At 43.8% G+C, this 18,389-nt stretch overlaps 1 long non-coding RNA gene across 3 annotated transcripts; it reads left to right on the top strand.

Moving 5' to 3' along the window:
- The first annotated feature begins 1,097 nt into the window (after nucleotides 1-1,097).
- LOC310677921 lies at nucleotides 1,098-9,439 on the top strand. 3 transcript variants are annotated; one of them, XR_014511516.1, is made up of 6 exons: nucleotides 1,098-1,201; nucleotides 1,950-2,024; nucleotides 5,357-6,504; nucleotides 6,637-7,720; nucleotides 7,948-7,996; nucleotides 9,188-9,439. It is a non-coding gene; the product is annotated as an uncharacterized lncRNA (long non-coding RNA). The 3 variants fall into 3 exon arrangements; XR_014511517.1 differs by having other exon boundaries at nucleotides 6,637-7,680; XR_014511518.1 differs by lacking the exon at nucleotides 5,357-6,504 and having other exon boundaries at nucleotides 6,692-7,680.
- Nucleotides 9,440-18,389: the final 8,950 nt, after the last annotated feature.

The raw sequence follows: 18,389 nt of genomic DNA on the forward strand, positions 1-18,389 counted from the left end.
CCTTCAATCCATCCCCATCTTCATTTGCTTCATTGCTAATGCTGGCTGGTTACTATCCCAGCAAGGCCTCGTTGTCCATCACCCTGCTTCTATTTTCCATGTCCTGCAGCCCAGTGATATGGTTCACCCCACCAGGAACCAGGGGGCTCATGAGCTCTTAGGATCCTGCCCCCTTTCCTCTCTCAGGCTTCCAGAGTATGGATAAAATGCAGGTCCCGAGCCCTGGTTGTGTGTGTGTGTGTGTGTGTGTGAGAGAGAGAGAGAGAGAGAGAGGAGAACTCCTTGGGGACCTTCCCAGTGAAAGTCCCATCCCGAGGAGATCAGCTTGACAATCCTGAAGTCAGAGATGGAGTGACCTCAGAAAGCAAGGCAGATGCAAGGGGCTAGCCAACCTTCTTCTTCTAGCAGGGCTCCTGTGCTTTTGAGAGGCGGACAACAGAGGAGCCGCTGGCAGTGCAGCTGTTAAGGATTCCACCTTGCCTGTCCCCTTGCATGGCAGAAGGGGAAACACTTTGGTGTAAGGACACTTAATGATTCATCAAGTTAAGGTCGTTGATATCTTTCAAAATACCCATTTCCTTAATGGCTCCTCCTGCACTTAATGTCTTTAATAAAGATTTCATCCTTTTAAGGATCTGGCAGTACATTTTGGCATTCATCTCCGAGCTGACTTCTTCTTTCTCACTGGGACCACAATGTCTTTTTCCTTTACGTGGGAGTGGGGTGGGGAGGAAGAGGAATAATTATTTTAAAGCAATTGTACGAGGTCCTCTTGGACAGGGAATTGAGGAAACAGACTCAAGAGACAGACAGGCAACGCAATGTGTTCAATGGGACTTACTTCCAGGCAAGGGAATACAGGGTGGAAGTGAGTGGTGTGTAGTCAGTAGACTAGTGAGACTAGGCTAGCCTCCCACCACCTTCCGAAAACCAGGTTTGAGAAGGAGGGCTCCAGCATCTTGTTGGAGGCCTGCTGCCTCCTCCCCAAAGCCCAGGAAGCTTCTGTCCAGCTTAGGGAGGGAGGTGTGATGCTTGTGATGTCACAAAGCCACCCCCATCACCCTCACAAGCTGCCCCCTCTAGCCTTAACTTTCCCCCTCCGAAAAATTTCACTGCATGCCACTGAGACAGTCATCTACATATATCCAATCAAGGATCACCATCAGCAATGTTGGCAAAGACCTTGACCCATGACTGTGGAGTATTATTTATTTTTATTTACTACATCTTATACTCCACATTTCTTCTGTCATGAAGCTCAAGACAATGTACATGGGATTCCGGGGCAATCCTGTGGGAATGTTGTGGATACTAGGAGAGGATATATTGATTAAATATTATCCTTCCTCACTTATGCTTGTGAGACAGCAGCAGAATATATTCCCCAGCATATAGCAGGAAGCTAGTTGGTAGATTGGTTTGAATCTCTTTACTTAAGCAATCCAATCTGGCTTTGTCCAGATTGGGTTTTGTTCCTGGTAATAATACCTTTATTGTCATTGTACAACCTGTATACAATTAAATTAAATGAGCCTCCCCCCCAAAAAACACACACTCAATCTCTTATTGAACAACATACCACCTCAAAAGTCAATTTCGCTATGTTATTTTCCACTCAACAGCCTAACAGCCCACGGATAGAAGCTATTTTTTAGCCTGTTGGTACAGCTGATTATACTTCTATATCCTGTAGAAGATTAAAGAGGTGATGGCCGGGGTGTGAGTCATCCCTGAGAATTTTTCTTGCTTTCCTAAGGCAACGATCCCTTGCGATGTCATCTAGCGGACTCATGATATCATGTGCTGTATTCACCACCCTCTGTAGAGACTTTCTGTCCATGGCTGTCAGGCCAGCATACCACACTGTGATACAATATAAAAGGACACTTTCTATTGTGAACTGATAAAAGGAGTTCATCAATTGTTGTTTAACATTATTCTTTCAGAAGACCCTGAGGAAATGGAGTCTCTGTTGGGCCTTTCTGACCACCTATGTTGATTTCCCAAGTGAGGTCCTCACTAAGGTAAGTGCCCTTTTATTCCTCCTAAAAAGAATAAAACAACAATCTTCTTTTAAAAGTAATAAGAAGTTTACTCACGTTCAGTTCACAGTTGGATCCCTGAAGGCAGGCTTTAGCTTAGAGTTACAGAAAAGGGTTTGAGTTCACCCCATATGGGAATGAGCCCAAGTCCTAGAGGCTGAGAGCCAGCAGACAGCAAAATACATCAGTATCAAGAGATCATGCCATCAAGAAGAAGAAGAGACAAAAGAGGAAGATGGCTGCATGACCAGCCCCTTTTATGGGGTCTCCCAGGGTCATGTCCACCTACCTGGTCACATGCAGGGGGAGGAAGCTCCAGACCAGGATTGACAGGAAGTCCTCCTGGCTGGAGTAACACCCCCCTGCGTGCCCACTCTGGGTAAACAGGAAGTGTTGTACTTGACTGCTTATGTTACATCCCACAAATCTCCCATCTGAACACTGGCCAGACCAAGATCTGCTTGGCTTCAGCAAAACAGGTACAATGTGCCCTTAGGCAATGCTGGTATTTATTCTACCTGCTCCTTTTCCTCATAACTTGGGGGGTTGGTTTGTGCATGGTTATGCATTATGACAGCTCCAGCATCCATTGGTGACCCCAGAACTAAGTCTACAGGTAGAGCTTCCACATCAGCTCATACGCAGTGCTTTTCAGGTATAAAATACCCACAAGTCACTTCAACAGAAAGTCTTGATTTAAATCCAATCAAGAGAATGGTCAGGGGATCATACCGAGGCTTTCAGCTAGACATCTTTAAAAATGCCATGAAAACCTACCAAAGATGAAACAAAATTCAGTGTGGCGACATGCCCACCATTTGACGGGTTATAAATTCTGTTAGGTTACCTTGCAGTAAGATACCGCGGATAATTAATAGGGATGAATGGAAAAGCAAGCAACACTTTAAAAGGGTTTTGGCAGAAAGGGGAATGAATGCATCACCACTCTTCTCAGCTGAACCCCTGGAGGGGATTAAGACATATGGAAGAGATTCAGCAATAGATTCTTGGCATGTGCTGGGAGACCCACAGTGCCTAGGCCTCCGTAAACTTGCTCCAAATTCTTCAGCGTGTAGATGAAATGATGATACCACTGCCCTCCTTTGGGCACTGGAGACTTTGCAGCGCACACCTCCCCATGCCCAATAATTGATCTTTCATATTTGGCGACATAAATAGCATTTAATTGCCAGTCTCAGAACTAAAAATACAACGGCTAGCTTATGCATGTCTGTGTAAAATCTCATCAGTAACAATAGGAGACTCAAATGTATTTCCTGTTAGCTTAGAACTAACCTTTGCGTCTCATTACCAGTCCGATCAAAGCCTCTCTTGGTAGGAAGTCGTCTTTCCTTCATGGCAACAAAGCTGTCTTTATTCACCTGTGCTTTCTGACAGGACCTTCAGTTTTCATGCAGGCTATATGTGCCTGCCTTCATATAACCACACCTATTCTCTCCCTACCTGTAAAAGTTGCTTCAAAACAGCTTTTTCAGCCAACTTCAACGCCTTATGCAGAGAATCAGGTTTCGTGATTACCGTAGTTAACCGAGCGATGTTTTCCAGCATTGTGGGCATTCTGATCATGCTTCAGGTGCAGGAGCAGCGTCATAAACAAGCAATCTGGAGAGTCATGTTAAGCAACCAGTAGGATGATTGATAGGTCTCGTGCATCCAAAACACGAACAAACTGGCTTTGGCAGTCAGACTGAATGGATGATGCAGTGGAAGGAGAAGCAGGGAACTTCCGCCGCTCACGGAACAAAGTGTCTAGTGACTCTAATCTTATGACACCTTCATGGCGCACAACTGCCTTCTGGCTTAAAAGACTTTTGACATGTGCTGCTGACACAGGCAGGCAGAGGACAGATGCACAGATATGTGCCTGGCACATTTCAGTCATTTTCATCACTGCATTTTCCAGTATCACGGCAAGTTAAAAAAAGAGATCAACACTGCGGCCAGAGATTTCGAATGTTGCAATAACTTCCCATATGTTAGCTCATTCGTCTGTACAACAATCCAGTGAGGTAGGTGCGGTTGTGTAAGTTTAAACAACAACCACGACACTTTTACATACTGTATATGCAGTCTTTTCTTCCTTTTTTCCCCTAGAGGAAAGTGTCTCACGGATTCGGAAGCTGCCTTTTAATGAGCCAGACCCTTGGTTCATCTTGTCCAGTGTACACAAAGCGGCAAGGGCTGTCCAGGGTTTTGGGCAGAGAGTATTCTTAGCCCTACCTGGAGAGGGCAGGAATTGAAGGTGGGATCATCTTCATTCAAAGCAGGTGCTCTGCTACTTGGGTCATGACAATTCATGTGAAAATGGGGGGGGGGGGGATAGATTTTTAGTTTCATTTAGGTAACTTTATCTGCAATGTGAAAAGGCTTGTCAGTCTGGCAAGTACAGTGGTACCTCTGGTTACGTACTTAATTCGTTCCGGAGGTCCATTCTTAACCTGAAACTGTTCTTAACCTGAAGCACCACTTTAGCTAATGGGGCCTCCTGCTGCCGCCGTGCTGCCACCGCATGATTTCTGTTCTCATCCTGAAGCAAAGTTCTTAACTCGATGTACTATTTCTGGGTTAGCGGAGTCTGTAACCTGAAGCATTTGTAACCTGAAGCGTATGTAACCTGAGGTACCACTGTATTCTCTCTCTCTCTCTTTCTCTCTCATCTATCTCCTCCTCCTCCTCCTCCTCCTCCTCCTCCTCCTCCTCCTCCTCCTCTTCTTCTTCTTCTTCTTCTTCTTCTTCTTCTTCTGTCTCGGAAGAGAATGGAAGAGTGTCCCTTTGGGGAGTGAAGTCAAACTGTTGAAATGTCCTCTCCATCATTATAGTCATCATCATCATTTTATTTATTTATACTCCACCTTTCAGGACAACTCCTTACAAATAGCTTACGGCTTTCAAAATATACAACATCATGTAAAACAAAATACAAAACAATCTCTTCTTAAAAATTTATCAGTCTCAGGTGACAACAAATGGGACTTCCTTCTCGCCTCCAACTCACAATGCTTTTCCAGTGGTTCAGTGGTTCATCGGTTCAGCTGTCAATCACTGAATATTGAGACTGGCAAGAACTGACTGGCAAGCAATCCAATAAATCAATAAATATGTGTACATGTGTGAACCTGGCAACCTGCCCTTTGAGGACCGTGGTTCCATTAGATGACTTTTTTTTAAAAGAGTGGTGCCAATGGCTTGAGGCACATAGCAGCCATGGAAGAGGTTGGGACCATAGTAAGGGCAAATGATTAAAAAAACCCCGTCCAGCTATGGTTCTGATCAGACTCCCCCAATTACTTTAGATCAGCTTCCCCCAATTAAGGGTCTTTCATTTGTTGCGGAACGCCAGCTCTTATCAGACCCTGTTAGCATGGCCAAAATGATCAGCAATTATGGGAGTCATGGACAACAACATCTGGAAGGTAACAGGTATGGGAACAACAAATCATACACATGCTAATAATCAGAAAGAGCACCATGTGTTGCGCAGCTCTGAATGTGAAAGGACTCTAATGTTGGGGGAGTCTATCTGGAGCGGAACAAAGGAGGTGAGAGGTTGCTCCAATCTACCTAGTAGTCCTTGTGACACCTTGTGGCTGAAAAAAAAAATACAGCTTGAGTGTGGAAAATGGTTTTTCTTTTACACAACAGCCTCTCCTTTTAGTTGACTTAAAATAAATAAATAAAAGAATGACTTATTCCCTTTGATTGCCTGGGGGCAATCACTTGAAGTGCACGTTCCATTTTAAAGGTAGATTTGTCGAGTCTGTAGGTTGTCCTGGCAGGTGTCAAAAGGTCAGGTGTCCACGCTGATTCCTTTAGAAGCATCAAAGTAATCTTTGATACCATGGGGACAGCCAAGTGCATGATTCATAATTAATACATTTTCTCAAGGAACTGAGCTGTTCCTGCTTATGAGCTGATTTCTGAGTGATCTGGGTTTGTATCACATTCATAATCTTCTCCCAGGCCTTTGGCCAATTAAACAACCAATGTCCTTTTAAACTGGGTGTGTTTTGTTTGTTACTATGGGCTAACACCCACCTTTTTGCCCTGCTCTTTCAAGGCAGATGTCTGCGCTTTAACGCTCCATGTCCGTGTGTGTGTGTGTGTGTGTGTGCCACAAGCTTCCCTCACGAAAATCAACTCTTTAAAGATGAACCGGAGCAAAGACAATTTCCCACGGATTGCTGTTTGCTCCAATTGAGTTTTAAAGAGCAGCTGTTCTTGGGGAAAGCTCCAGACTGCAGTGCTTCCCAAACTTGGGTCTCCAGCTGTTTTTTGACTACGACTCCCATCATCCAGCAAGACCGCTGGTCAGGAATGATGCGAATTGTAGTCCGAAAGCAGGTAGAGATTCAAGTTTGTGAAACACTGCTCCAGAGCAAAACAGGATGCTCATACGCAGAGCTTTAATTTGTGGACCATGCCTAGAAAGAGTGGAGGAAAGGTAAATGTGGATATGCTATGTATTTTTGTGTTTTTATATTGTAAACCCCCCTGTGTTCCTCAGATGAAATTTAATAATAATAATAATAATAATAATAATAATAATAATAATAATAATACACCGGACTGGCAGTTTAGTAAAAACACTTTATGTACCAGTTGGTCTTCATCTGCTGTTTCCTTTCCAGAGCTATGAGCCCTTTCTGCTGTTCTCTTGACGCATGATCTTTTACATGCTCCTCCGCCACTCAAACTTGGCACCAAAGCTGTGGGAAACCTACACAAGTGTGTCTGACCTCGTACTCTTGTGGAAAGCTCATAAATGGATTCTGGTGCTATGATTAACATCTGGAGGGCTGCCATAAATCAAACTATATGTACTTAAGAAGGCTGGGCTAGTCTAATGGGAAACAATGTGCAGGAGCGATGAAAAAAATTAACCCGGGGCAGTGCAGATCAATGCAGTCATATGATGCATCCCTTAATGTTCTGATCAGTGCTACTACGATAAGGATCATAGGGACTATCCAAATCTCTCTCTCTTAAAAAAACCACCATGGTCCCAAAGATATCTGACCGAAGCCTCTTGGGTTTTTAAAGGCTAATTGGCTGCAAAGATTGAATTGTTTTTGGCTGGTGAACATGCTCTCCATTGGGTAGAATAAACTCTGCTCTTTATAGGATATTTTCAGCTGAAAATGTTTTTTTAATTTTTTTGCTGCTTCTCAGATATTTGCTGATGGTTTGAATATTTGCTAAAGGGTCGCTGAATTTGATTAATGACTACATTTAATTTTAAGATTCATTTTTTATGTTTGTTTTAAGTTCTTTTCATTAGTTTGCCAAATGAAATATAGGTATGCATTTTAAGCACATTCTCTGTCTATTCCACTGTGGTAGGCTAAATGCAATCATTGGGTTGTAGCCAACCATGTCATCCCATTAGCACAATAACTTCAATCAATACAATTTTTCCTGTATCACTATCTTCCAAGCTCAGAGCAACCAGCTGCTTATCATGGGAATGCCCTGACTTTAATATCTGCATGCTGCCTTAATTCTTGGCAATGCTGAATTAAACTGGTTACTAATTCTACATCTATATAATAGGTATCGCTCAACCCAGCCTCCTCATACTGTGAATAGTGGGACAACTTTGCACCCAGCAATGGATGAGGTACAGGCAACAGACATGTGTACAAATTTTGTTCAGCCAGGTCAGTGTGGAGGCACAGCTCTGGTTGTTAGAAAGCAGAGGTGGGGAAATGAGAAGTGAGGTTACAGGGAACAAGGCAGAGGGCATTCTCGGCAGTGGCGCCCACCCTGTGGAATCCCCTCCCATCAGATGTAAAGGAAATAAACAACTATCTGACTTTTAGAAGACATCTGAAGGAAGCCCTGTTTAGCGAAGTTTTTAATGTTTGATGTTTTATTGTGTTTTCAGTGTTCTGTTGGGAGCCAACCAGAGTGCCTGGGGAAACCCAGCCAGAAGGGTGGGGTATTATTATTATCATCATCATCATCATCATCATCATCATCATCATCATCATTATTATAGATGTGGAGCATTGACACCTGCAGCCTCAGCCTAGGGAGCTACCTGGACTGGTGGAGGTTTAGTTCAAGTTAAGGCACTTGAATATTCTGTTGGACTTGTATACCCATTCACCTTGGAGTGAGGTCCATTGAAGACAGCAGGGTTTCTTTCTGAGTAGACACTTTTTTTTTTTTTAGAAGAAGACTTTGGATATGATATCCTGCTTTATCACTATCCTAAGGAGTCTCAAAGCGGCTAACATTCTCCTTTCCCTTCTTCCCCCACAACAAACACTTTGTCAGGTGAGTTAGGCTGAGAGACTTCAAAGAAGTGTGACTAGCCCAAGGTCACCCAGCATCTGCATGTGGAGGAGCGGGGACGCGAACCCGGTTCACCAGATTACGTGTCTACTGCTCTTAACCACTACACCACACTGGCTCTCCTGAGTAGACACTGTTAATGTAGCTGTAATGTAGATGTGTGGCCCCTTGTCTAGATTTTTAAGTTTAGATCAGTGCTTGGGAAATAGGTCTACAGGCAACTCAATGGACCTTCCCTGTTCAGAGGCCAACTACATGCAGAGGGGGACAGTTAACGTTGGAGGGTTGTGGTCTGCTGGATCAGGGTATTGGTCCATCTAGTCTAGCATCCTGTTCTCACAATGGCCAACAAGTTGCCTAATGGGAAGCTTAAAAGCAGGACCTGAGCACAACAGCACTCTCCCCTCTTTTGACTCCCAGCCATTAGCCTTCAGAGGCATACAAACCCACCCAGTTTATACACAAACACACGTCCCCCATTTAGGAAGCTCATGTACTGAAGCCACTGCGCACAGCTGTTTCTTTCTCCCAAGGTACCTTTGGGAAAGTTCTGCTCTGTGACCTCTGCACCTGCACCACCCCCCTAAGTGCTAAGAGTTATGTTTAGCCTACTAATAGCATGTCAAGAAATGTCTCGCCCAGCATCTGCTAAGGCTTGCTTACCCCGCAGGGATCTCCTCAGTGTGGTTGTCAGAGGGACACAGATCATTTTGTTCCCACCTGACATGATCAGCCTTCAAGGTTACCAACAGATTATTTAAAGATGACTTGGCATGGCCCCTTTGGTTTATCATGTTGGTGACAGAATGTCATTTCCTTTACTGCAGGGCTGGAGCGCACCTTTGTCCCAGCATGTCGCCATCTCTTCAGAAGCAGAGATGGGACCCTCAAGTCCTGAAATAGCTTCAGTCTGGAGATTGGCTAAAACTGGCTAATGCGAGTCTCTCTGCAGGTCTAGTTTATTGTCAGAGAGCATTGTCTCTATTAATGAATGCCTTTTATGGTTGGCAAACAACGCCCATTTACAGTGAAAGATTTCCTGGTTCTCACCCCATTAATAAACACACATCTCTTTTTAATGTGTTTCCTTGTTCCCAATCAATTCAAATAATACTTGTTTTACAAACGAAGACTAAAACCATGCTCCCCCACCCCCCTGCTTCATAAAAGGAAACTTTTTAAAAAAATTAAAAAATTATTGATATACAAAATATATTAAAAGGGATAAGTGTAACCAATACAAATGCATGCAGAAATTGAAAAAAAAAACCACACAAATAATATGAAAATGCAGTGCAGAGGAAAATCTGAAAACAACTGACAATACAACATGACACAATACAATAAAAGGAAACTTGAAACATTAGGGAATGGAGCATGAAAGAGAGGAAAAGGCTAGGAAGAGAGGCTGTGACAGAGCTTTTTCCTCTGAGTCACAAACAGTCTGATCTGAGAAACAAGGTTTTGAGGGAGCATTTTCTGTGTGAGATAGGCAAAATGATAGGCTATTGGGTAGTGGTAAGCGCATAGGAAAGCAAATTCTCGTTCAGGTCCTGGAGTCTGCACTCTTAGAACAAACTTGTAGATAAGTGTGCTCAGAGAATTGTGTTCAGCTGGGAATTGCTGTGGATCGTGACTGGGATCATGTCCCTTTCTGGTGCTCCTTGGCTGATTTTTCTTCAGACTAAAAGTGATATAAAAGGATGTCACATAGAGGAGGGAGAAAGGTTGTTTTCTGCTGCTCCAGAGAAGCGGACACGGAGCAATGGATCCAAACTACAAGAAAGAAGATTCCACCTAAACATTAGGAAGAACTTCCTGACAGTAAGAGCTGTTCGACAGTGGAATTTGCTGCCAAGGAGTGTGGTGGAGTCTCCTTCTTTGGAGGTCTTTAAGCAGAGGCTTGACAACCATAAGTCAGGAGTGCTCTGATTGTGTTTCCTGCTTGGCAGGGGGTTGGACTCGATGGCCCTTGTGGTCTCTTCCAACTCTATGATTCTATGATTCTATGATCCGTTGAAAGGCCCTCAAGCACACACAATTAACTAGCATGAAGGGTAGCCTGGTATTGTGTAGCCGGGGAAAGGGAAAGCACAGCGGTGGGAAGTCCAAGGTTCAGTACTTGACACTTGCACTTCAAAGGAACAGGGAGCAGGTGAAGAATTGCCTGATGCCCTGGAGAGCCACTAGCAGCTGGACTAGACAACAGCCCCCTCCATGCTTTAACATGTTTTAGAGCCTGTGAAGGACAGATGGTAGCTGGAGGGGGGGTGAAGGGGCAGCTGCTGGAGCTCAGTTGCTGTGCCGCTGAAGCTGTTGGCAAGACCAGAAACAAACAAAGTTCAGAAGTTTTAAAAACTCTAAAAAGAAAGAGAAATGAGAAAGGGTGGTGGTGGACAGAGACGAGCAAACCCCCCTGCCAAGAATTGTAAGCTCCTCCCCACCAAGCACATTGGTTCCAATTCTGAACCGTTTTATCACACCCCTTTTATATCTCTGCTGGTTTCAGTCTAAATGCCCCACCCTTAGATTCCACCAAAGTGGAACGAAATGAGACCAGCCAGCTAGCTAGATGAATGGATCTAGCCTGATCTGGTCTAAAAGAGCTTCCTAAAGGCTGGATATAAATTCTCTTTTACATAATTGCTCAAATAGCTTTATCAATAAGTTCATTGGGTCGCGCTCTCTCTCTTGCTGAATAAGCAAGCAGAAGATGCTACAGGCTGAGCAAGCTCCCCAGTTTTATTTCGCAGCCAGTGTTGTTATTTGTGAATCGAAACAATAAAGGCCATTTAGTAATCAGTCAAAACAGATTTGGCTGTCCCTTAACTTTGCACAGAAAAGGGAATGCCATTGACAATGTGGGACGACCACCTGCTCTGACTCCCAGGCAAGCACACGAGCAGAGAGATATAGTGAAACATTAATACAGTGGTACCTCAGGTTACATACACTTCAGGTTACATACGCTTCAGGTTACAGACTCCGCTAACCCAGAAATAGTGCTTCAGGTTAAGAACTTTGCTTCAGGATGAGAACAGAAATCGTGCTCCGGCTGCGCGGCAGCAGCAGGAGGCCCCATTAGCTAAAGTGGTGTTTCAGGTTAAGAACAGTTTCAGGTTAAGAACGGACCTCCAGAACGAATTAAGTACTTAACCCAAGGTACCACTGTAGTCATTATTGTACTATTAAAATGGCATATAAAATTCCCCTTTGTGCAGTATAAACCATCTGGAAAGGTAGAATGTATCTGAATTCCGCCTCCCCACCCCCCAGAAGCCACCTTTTGGAATAGGACCCATTTTACATACAACCTATAGTACAGTGGTACCTCAGGTTACAGATGCTTCAGGTTACAGACTCCACTAATCCAGGAACAGTACCTCAGGTTAAGAACTTTGCTTCAGGATGAGAACAGAAATCGTGTGCTCTGGCAGCACGGTGGCAGCAGGAGGCCCCATTAGCTAAAGTGGTACCTCAGGTTAAGAACTGTTTAAGTTAAGAATGGACCTCCAGAACGAATTAAGTTCTTAACCCGAGGGACCACTGTATGTCAATGAGACAAATTTATTTAAGGGGCGGCTTATCCTACCTGCATGCCCACCAGGGAGCCAGGAATGGTTCCTGGTTACCGTCAGGCCAAAGCCAGATGTTTCTGCTATATAATCTGTGGAATAACCATTAGACACAGAATAGTTCATTTATCAGTTCTGCTCACATAAAAATGATCCTTACTTCAGCACTAGGGGATGGCGGACAGCGGATTACAAAGAGTTCAACAATATCTTTGGTTATCTACTGTCACCTTGTGTTTAAAAAATATAATTGCACTTAAGACCCCATTACTGTGAGCGGTAAACCCTGGAAGGTAGAAAAACAGCTTGCAAAACACATATGTCTTTTAAAAAAGTCATTGAATTAGCTAATGTGTATTAATTACTACAGCATGTGTCTGTTTCCCCCCTGAAATATGTAAAACATGCCTTTTGGGCTCACATATGATTTCCCCCCCCATATCAAATTAAACAAACAAAAATAAGTATTTGCAGTCATCACAAGAAAGCTTGATTGTGATGACTTTTTGAGCTCTTACTGAAAGAAAGGCATTTAGACTTCCCCATATTTTGTTAATTTCACATATTGTTGCACATATAGTTATGCAATAAGGCTAAGGAATGTAAAATGCAATTCCTGTCAGGGAAGAAACCTTCAGTCATGTAGCCCTTTGACTATTTTGCAGACATTGTTGAGGCATTACACTATTTTTTGCTGTAACATTTTGTCTCCCTGGATTAGCTCTCAATATTTTTCCCATGCACGGAGATGTTTACCAGACATAAAAATGTTGACTTAGTTTTCAAGACTTCTTGATCGATGACCCTATGACCTGAGGATGGATACCTGGCTAGATCTGGAGGGTAGTCATTTCCGACAAAAATGTATTTTTCCTGTCTCTGTATACACAAGAATCCTGTGGAGACAAAGCACGACATTCCAGCTGAATTGCAGCTCCTAGACAACAGAGAATGTTTGTGTAGTAAATGAGATTGATGCCATTCCAGTCAATATTGTTTTGCCCAGTAGGGGGTGCACATGTATTTATATTTTTTATTTTGTGTTGGCGGTGGGGAACATTTCATCAATATACTTGTTTCTGTTCCTAGTAAAAGATCGTTTCTGTATAAAAAGGGGTTTGAAAAGTATCTCTGCGGAATGCAGATTAGAGAAAACCATGCCCAGGTTGACTCAGATATTTCCTAATTCAAACGAGACTTTGCCAACTTCATGCAGTCTCATAAGGTCCCAGTTTATTGTTCTCCCATTCCTAGGATGAGGTAGAATTCAACCAGGTGTGGAGTGGAGGCCTACCCCTCCTTCTAGAGACATCGCTGGCAACATATCTGTGCTTGACCAACTCTTTAGACATGTAAGCAGGGTGTCTAACAGGTTGGTCAGACCCATTAACCCAACAAAGGACTGGTTTGACCACTTCAGTAGTTCCCTTTGCTACAGACTCCCATCCTGGGACACAGGTGGCGCTGTGGTCTAAACCACTGAGCCCCTTGGGCTTGCCGATCAGAAGGTTGGCGGTTCGAATCCCCGCGACGGGGTGAGCTTCCGTTGCTCGGTCCCAGCTCCTGCCAACCTAGCAGTTCTAAAGCACATCAAAGTGCAAGTAGATAAATAGGTACCGCTCCGGCAGGAAGGTAAATGGCGTTTCCGTGTGCTGCTCTGGTTCGCCAGAAGTGGCTTAGTCATGCTGGCCACATGACCCGGAACTGTACACTGGCTCCCTCGGCCAATAAAGTGAGATGAGCGCCGCAACCCCAGAGTTGGCCACGACTGGACCTAATGGCCAGGGGTCCCTTTACCTTTTACCCATCCTACAGATACAAAATGAAAGACTTAAAGGTGTCCCACAGCATTATCCACTCCCCCAACCCTGTAACAATAAGCTTGACTATAAAGTTCAGTTGCTATAGGTGTTTGACAAATGGGACCCACAACAAAATGTTGCAGTGTTGAGTGCTCCTGTTCTTGCTGCCTGCCAGCCAGAAAGCCAGCCAGCCATGCCTGCCTGCCTTCTTTCAAGATACTCCATTCCACTTTCCCTCAACTTTCCCATATTTCCCACTCTGAACTGTCAATCCGCATGCAGTATCTGCTGAGCATGCTCAGGGCACACAGAGATGTTTTTGTACTTCTAAACCTATTGAGGATGATGATGATGATGATAATTTATTACTTATACCCCACACATCTGGCTGGGTCTCCCCAGCCACTCTGGGCAGCTCCCAACAGAATATGGAAAACACGATAAAACATCAAACATTAAAAACTTCCCTAAACAGGGCTGTCTTCAGATGTCTTCTAAAAGTCAGATGGTTGTTTATTTCCTTAACATCTGATGGGAGGGCGTTCCACAGGGCAGGCACCACTACTGAGAAGGCCCTCTGCCTGGTTCCCTGTAACCTCACTTCTCGCAGGGAGGGGACTGCCAGAAGGCCCTCGGAGCTGGACCTCAGTGTCCGGGCTGAATGATGGGGGTGGAAACGCTCCTTCAGGTATACTGGACCGAGGCCGTTTAGGGCTTTAAAGGTCAGCACCAACACTTTGAATTGTGCTCGGAAACGTACTGGGAGCCTATGTAGGTCTTTCAGGACCGGTGTTTTATGGTCTTGGTGGCCACTCCCAGTCACCAGTCTAGCTGCCGTGACTGGGAGTTGATGCCTACCTCTTGCACCAATAGGGACATGGAGAATAAATTTGTTATTAGTATATGTTCAACAATGATGGTCAGTTGATGGTCCTACACTCATGTTCTGAAATAGCATGTAGTCTAAAGCATACCTCATTTTTCAATCACACCCCTACTGAACCATTTATGGTTTATGTGGCTACAATTTTGTAGCAGAAAAATAATAATAAAAATAGTGTGTGCAAACTCTGAATGTGGATGATAAATCTCTCCAGAATAAGAGGACCTAGTCACATACAAGCTCCGGCAACTGGTTTACCCTGCCATTACATGAAGGTCATAGTAAATTACCACTTGGTCACTTGCCTGTATTCACCGACAGAGAGAAGAACCAGAGGCATGTGAGATTCTTTTTTTGTGGCAGTGGATACAACAGAGATTTGCTTTATTTCTGGAAAGAGAACAGGAAGTGGGAAGCCCAGCCTGCAAGTGAGTCGTGTTCACGGAAGGTGAGATTTGCCAGGTCCCAAAGGTCATGTCCACAGGTGAGTCACTCCATAAGCCTTATTGGGAGTGCCCCTAAGTATTTAATAAAATTAACCTGTCTCCTTAAATTAGTCACTTGTCCCCTTCCCCCACTGTGTGTGTGTGTGTGTGTGTGAGAGAGAGAGAGAGAGAGAGAGAGAACTAAAATGCCGCTTCCTCATCTCAATGAATACTCAGGACAAAAGGAACCATAACCAGCCTTCTTTTCCTATTTTAATCTTTTTATTTCATTTTAAGGGGGGCAGAACCAGTTGGTATTTTGAAACATCAGCCATAGTTGCTGGTTGTGCGATATAAGAGCGTAAGAAGATTATAGTAGTTTGAGTTTCCTGTGGAAATCAAAGCACAGGTAACCACTTAATGAGCTAATCTCGTAAAAACATCAATTAAAAAGTTGCAACAAATGGTTCAGACACAAGTTATATATAAAATTCATTTGGCTTTCAAGGTTGTCATTTAGAAAAGAAAGTCTTTCCCCCTTGCCCCAAACACAAGTGTTTCACAGTACATGTGATTATTCCTCTGAGGGAGTTCTTCCGTAAGAGGTCCCCCAGCCTGTTTCTTCCACAATCCAGTTTGTAATTTTAATTTTGCTCCCCAAGGTATTTTTTAAAAATAAAATAAAAAAGCCTTACATAAATTAAATCTTTTGGGCGCATGGCAAAGGTGTGGAAGTGATTGAGGTGCAACGTGAATCACAAAAAACCCCACCAATTTGTCAGATATGGCAACCACATTGAATGAAGGAAAGAAATAAACAGCAGCAAAGTGCTGAATGAAATACCAATGTCATAAAAATACCTGAATCAACATTTGACTGTACAAATGCCCAGCGTCCCCTGCAAGGAATCATTGATTGTTAAACCACACCAGGAACTGTAGCTGTGGGAGGGGAATCAGGGTCTCCTAACAACTCTGAGCACCCTTAAACAAACTGCAGCTCCCAGAATTCTTTGGGGGAAGCCATCACTGTTTTAAATGGTATCCCTTTAAATGCATTGTGTGAATGTGGCCTTTGGGGAGGCTCTGGCTCCCAGACATTCTGACTCATGGGTTCTATTAATGCAATAATGTATGTCACACAGGCCAATTTAGGGAAGATAGGTTTCTTTTGTCTTCAGTTTTAATCTTCCATAGTGAAGGCCTTTGAAGATTTCCCTGATTCTTGTCTATTTCTTATGCTTCATGTTGAAACCTAAAAAGGGGCCTCAGTACTTTCTCCTAATCATTCTCACTTTTCCCAGCTTGTTTAATTTCTTTCTTTCTTTCTTTCTTTCTTTCTTTCTTTCTTTCTTTCTTTCTTTCTTTCTTTCTTTCTTTCTCCTTCCCTCCCTCCCTCCCTCCCTCCCATTCTGCTCAACTAACTGGCAATGAACCATCTGAGAAACCTTGTTTGGAATTTCCCATTCCTGCTTTCAGAGAAATAGTTCCAGCTTAATCTGGTTTCGCCATAGTGCCTTTCCTTAAGCATATTAGCTGGCAAGGCTCTCTTGCGGCCTCCACAGTCTGGCTGGAGGTAGTGTGACGTCTATAATAAGGTCTGCTCAATTTCTAAATCGGTCAAATCCTCTTGGCGCGTTACAAGTTACCAGTCACCTCAAGTAAACAGGTCACTGTTATTGAAGAGGACTTGGGATTTGTAACACATGCAGGAATTGACGTTGATGGGACTTGGTGTCTACTTATTGGTCTGGGGAGTTCTACCACATTTTCTTTCCTCTAGGCCAATCTACCCCTACCTGGTACCCTCCAGAGAGTAATGGCCAGTGGGGCAACATGGCTGGGGCTGTGTTGCTCTCCTGGCTTCCTAGCATTGTGTGTCGCTGCTGTTGACAGGGAGGGTGGGAGGGACATGGCAGTATGAAGCTTGGATAAATGGTATCCTGCAGAATAGTGTGAGCAAGGGAGGATGAAGGTATTGCAGAAGAGCAACCCACCAAGGTAATTGCTTCCCCCAGTGTAAGTTGCTCTATAAACCTTATGGTTCAGCAGGGGATACGGGTGGTGCTGTGGTCTAAACCACTGAGCCCCTTGGGCTTGCTGATCAAAAGGTTGGTGGTTCGAATCTCTGCGACGGGGTGAGCTCCCATTGCTCTGTCCCAGCTCCTGACAACCTAGCAGTTCGAAAGCACACCAGTGAAAGTAGATAAATAGGTACCACTGCGGCAGGAAGATAAATGGCGTTTCTGTGTGCTCTGGTGTTCTGATGCATGAGAAGTGGTTTAATCATGCTGGCCACATGACCCGGAAAGCTGTCTGTGGACAAACGCCGGCTCCCTCGGCCTGAAAGCGAGATGAGCGCTGCAACCCCATAGTCACCTTTGATTGGACTTAACCATCCAGGGGTCCTCTATCTTTTATGGTTCAGGACCCCAATATCTTATGGAATGCCTTGCCTAATATGAACTTACTTAGACTCTTGGAGGTTCATCTGAGGACCTCCTCTGAAGAAGTCTTGGAAGCTGTTGATGGGGGAAAGAACCTTTACAATGGTGGCTCCCCATTTGTGGAAATTTCCCCAAGCGAGGTCTACCTTGTGCCTTAGCTGACATATTCTGAGCACGAGATAAAAATGTACCTGTTTACCTGGGTTTCCAATGGGCTATGAAAACATTATTTCCTGTAAATGTTGCTGCTGAAGTTTTCCTGCTGCTGTAATTGGGGGTTGTTTGTGGGTTGTTGTTTTTTTAAAAGAATTGCACGCTTCTATTATAGTGTGTGTGTACATGTATGGATATATATACAATGCTTATGCTCTTAAGATGTTGCAAGTTTCTGGGAAACCTTTTTTGTGTAACAAGCAACTGACAAATTCAGTTGATAATAATTCTGGAAAAGATCTGTTCAAAGTTCTCTGTGGACAAAAGTTATTTGCTACTGCTTACTGATGGACTTTCCAAAGCATCAGTCAACAGCAAAGGTCTTAGAATGAAATAACTATTTTTGTGGTTTTCTGGGTAACAGTGCATACACTCCTTATAATGTACTCCTTTCCTTGCTATTGGATACAATGACAAATCCAGATTCAGGATGGACATCTGGCCGGTCCCAGTTTATAATCTCATGTTTTATTCTGCCGTTGAATTGGCTGCAGCACGTTGACACTGTGCATTGTCCTCACAAGAGTACAGTCTTCTTAATCCTTTTCTGAACGTATAAGAGGCTTAAAGTATGGAGAAATATAAAGCAAGCACTTGTTTTATACTAAGCTCTGGCTACGCTGCTTTAATCGTATTTGCACTTACACAAATTCCTCATTTGCCATGGAAATTGTTCACACATTG

The sequence above is a fragment of the Podarcis tiliguerta genome (genome assembly GCF_965153285.1).
Source record: "Podarcis tiliguerta genome assembly, chromosome: 5".
Taxonomy (NCBI): domain Eukaryota; kingdom Metazoa; phylum Chordata; class Lepidosauria; order Squamata; family Lacertidae; genus Podarcis; species Podarcis tiliguerta.